Below are 4,619 nucleotides of genomic sequence, written 5' to 3' on the forward strand. Positions count from 1 at the left end.
TGTATTTGTGTGTGTTTTATTATGTGTTTGTGTGTTGTGATGTGTGTTTGTGGTGTTATGGTAATGTGTGTGTGTGTGTGTGTTATGTGTGTTTATTAGGTGGTGTGGTGTGTGTGTGTGTGTGTGTGTGTGTGTGTGTGTGTGTGTGTTGGGTATGTTGTGGTGTATTTGCTGGTGGTCTGTTTTCGGGCTCTCCCTTTTGGTATGTTGAATATATCAACTTTATAAATATAAGCGGTAGGGAGAATAAACTTTATTAATAAACCGTGTTAATATGATATAAAATAAAACGTGACACTTATAAAAAACGGAAAGGGAAATTTATAATTATATAAACACCCTGAACACTACGAGAAATGATTTATTATATAACTGAAACGGAAACGTCTTAATATAAACAATAAGATACCTCGCGGGAATATTCAACATTTTAAAAAACCACCTAGAATATTCACTTATTATACCACATCTATTATTAATTTATTTTAATAACCAACCCCCAACACGGCGAAGAATCATCAACATTTATAATTATATAAACCAGACCGTGAGCACAAAAATATTTCACTCTGAAACCGGGAAATCTCAACATTTATTTTAAAACCAGACCGCTTGCCACACGAAAATATGTCAACATTTATATTTATATAAACCAGACGCTTTGAGACACGGGAAATGTAACATTTATATTTATATAAACCAGAGCTCTAAAGCGAATATGTAACATTTATATTTATATAAACCAGACCCTGCAACGGCGAGAATATCAACATTTATATTTATATAAACCAGACCGCCTGGAGACCCCGAAAATCATGTAACATTTATATTATAAACCAGACCCGCACCAAGATATCGTCAACATTTATAATTATATAAACCAGACCCTGACACACGGCGAGAATCATGTACTTATATTAAAACCAGACCTGAAAACAGAAATGCAACATTTATTTATAAAGACGCTGAGCACACGGAAACTACTTTATAATACCAGACCGTTAAACACAGGAATATCTCAACATTTAATTTATATCCACCGCTTGACACAATCATTCCTTTATATTATAACCAGACCGACACACAATTTTACAACCTTTATACCCCAATTCAACATATATTATACCACCCCCTAAACACGAAAATCACTCAACATTTATTTTAATAACCAGACCCGAGCACGGCGAATATCTCAACTTTATTAAAAACCAGACCCCTGAGACACGAAATATCAACATTATATTTATATAAACCAGACCGCTCTGAAACACAGGAATCATCTCAACATTTATATTATAAACCAGACCGCTCTGAGACATAGCGAAATCATCGTCAACATTTTATTTATATAAACCAGACCCTGAACGAGAATCATTAACATTTATAATTATATAAACCAGACGCTCTAGGACACAGCGAGAATCATCGTAAACATTTATATTTATATAAACCAGACGCTCTGGAAACACCGTGAGGAGTCCATCGTCAACATTTATATTTATATAAACCAGACCGCTCTGAGACACCGCGAGAATCATCGTCAACATTTATAATTATATAAACCAGCCCGGCTGAACGGCAATTCTTCCCCGCCGTGAGAATCATCGTCAACATTTATATTATATAACCGGCCCCCCGGGAATCATCGTCAACATTTATATTTATATAAACCAGACCGCTCTGAAACACACCGAGAATCATCTCAACATTTATATTTATATAAAGACCGCTCTGAGACACGCGAAATCATCGTCAACATTTATAATTATATAAACCAGACCCTCTGAGACACGGAGAATCATCGTCAACATTTATAATTATATAAACCAGACGCTCTAAGACACGGCGAGAATCATTCAACATTTATAATTATATAAACCAGACCGCTCTGAAACACGGCGAGAATCATCACATTTATATTTATATAAACCAGACTCTACGCAAGATCATCTCAACATTTATAATTATATAAACCAGACCGCTCTGGGACACGGCGAAGTCATCTCAACATTTATATTTATATAAACCAGACCGCTCTGAAACAGCAGGCAGAATCATTAACATTTATAATTATATAAACCAGACCGCTCAACACCGGAAATCATAACATTTTTTTAAACCACTGAACAAGGAATCATCGTCAACATTTATATTATATAGAACCCGCTCTGAACACAGCCGAGAATCATCGTCAACATTTTTTTATATAAACCAGACCGTTGAAACACGGGAAATATCTCAACATTTATATTTATATAAACCAGACCGCTCTGAGACACACGGCGAGAATCATCGTCAACATTTATATTTATATAAGCCAGACCGCTCTGAGACACACGGCGAGAATCATCGTCAACATTTATATTTATATAAACCAGACCGCTCTGAGACACACGGCGAGAATCATCGTCAACATTTATAATTATATAAACCAGACCGCTCTGAAACACACGGCGAGAATCATCGTCAACATTTATATTTATATAAACCAGACCGCTCTGAGACACAGCGAGAATCATCGTCAACATTTATATTTATATAAACCAGACCGCTCTGAAACCGCGAAGTCATCGTCAACATTTATAATTATATAGCCAGACCCTAAACACGGCGAGAATCATCTCAACATTTATATTTATATAAACCGAACCTCTACAGAGACACACGGCGAGAATCATCGTCAACATTTATAATTATATAAACCAGACGCTCTGAGACAACTGAAATCATCGTCAACATTTTATATTTATATAAACCAGACGGCTCTGAGACACCGGCGAGAATCATCGTCAACATTTATATTTATATAAACCAGACCGCTCTGAGACACGGCGAGAATCATCGTCAACATTTATATTTATATAAGCCAGACCGCTCTGAGACACACGGCGAGAATCATCGTCAACATTTATATTTATATAAACCAGACCGCTCTGAAACACACGGCGAGAATCATCGTCAACATTTATATTTATATAAACCAGACCGCTCTGAAACACACGGCGAGAATCATCGTCAACATTTATATTTATATAAACCAGACCGCTCTGAAACACCGCAGAGAATCATCGTCAACATTTATATTTATAAACCAGACCGTCTGAACATACGAGCGAGAATCATCTCAACATTTATATTTATATAAACCAGACCGCTCTGAAACGCGCAGAATCATCTCCATTTATAAATCCATAAACACGGCGAAATATCTCAACATTTATATTATAAACCAGACTGAGACACCAGGAAATCATCTCAACATTTATATTTTATAAGCCAGACCGCTCTGAGACACAGAGAATCATTAACATTTATATTTATAAACCAGACCCGAAACACGGCGAGAATCATGTCAACATTTATATTTATATAAACCAGACCCTGAAACCGCGGAGAATCATCGTAACAAACCAATCATCTTGCAAATTAACATTTTATCGTTATACATTTATATTTATATAAACCAGACCACACGGGAAATTAACTAAACACGAATCTCTTTATATTTATTAACCAGAGCCGAACCACCCAATTAACTACCCCAGAATATTACAATGTCAACTTATACCCAAAAACGAAGGGAAATATCTCAACATATTATATAACCAGCCTCTGACACCGGAAATCATCTACATTTATTTTATATAAACCAGACCCCAACACTAAAATATCTCAACATTTATATTTATATAAACCAGACCGCTCTGAAACACGCGAGAATCATCGTCAACATTTATATTTATATAAACCAGACCGCTCTGAAACGCGGCGAGAATCATCGTCAACATTTATAATTATATAAACCAGACCGTCTGAGACACCGGCGAGAATCATCTCAACATTTAAAACAGACCCCGAAGCGAGAATCACTACTTTATATTTATAAACCGACCCTCTGAGACAGAAATCATACATTTTTTAACCACTCAGAATATCATTTATATAAACCAGCCCGCAGAAATATTCAACATTTATATTTATATACACCACACAGTGAGAATCATTCAACATTTATATTTATATAAACCAGACCGGCTGACACAAATCATCACTTTATAATTATATAACCAGACCACGCGGAATATTCAACATTTATATTTATATAACCACCTCTGAACACAGAGAATATATTTTCGATCTATTCACCCAAATCTTTTTTTTAACCAACTCTAAAGTCATTCAACATTTATATTTATATAAACCACCCTCTGCACCAGAATCATTCAACATTTATATTTATATAAACCAGACCCTCTGAGACACGGCGAGAATCATCTCAACATTTATAATTATATAAACCAGACCGCTCTGAGACCTGGCGAGAATCATCGTCACATTTATATTTATATAAACCAGACCGCTCTGAGACACGGCGAATCATCGTCAACATTTATATTATATATCCCTCACATTTTTTCGATTTTAATTTTACCAACCCGATTCCACTCCTAACAGGGAGATCTCAAATTTATTTACCAATTGCGGCGGCATCAACTTTTATAACACGGAATACTAACCTACTTTATTTTATACCATATTAACTTTTATTTTATAACCGTGCCAGTGAGTCATGTCAACATTTTAATTATATAAACCAGACGAGCAATGCGTGGCCGGGG

General features: G+C 35.5%; 1 protein-coding gene across 1 annotated transcript in view; it reads right to left on the reverse strand.

The window, feature by feature from the left end:
- LOC120563705 (tryptophan 5-hydroxylase 2-like) overlaps window positions 1-4,619 on the reverse strand; it is a 24,671-nt gene that overhangs the window by 3,958 nt on the left and 16,094 nt on the right. The window lies entirely within an intron of this gene.

This window comes from Perca fluviatilis, chromosome 8 (genome assembly GCF_010015445.1).
Source record: "Perca fluviatilis chromosome 8, GENO_Pfluv_1.0, whole genome shotgun sequence".
NCBI lineage: Eukaryota > Metazoa > Chordata > Actinopteri > Perciformes > Percidae > Perca > Perca fluviatilis.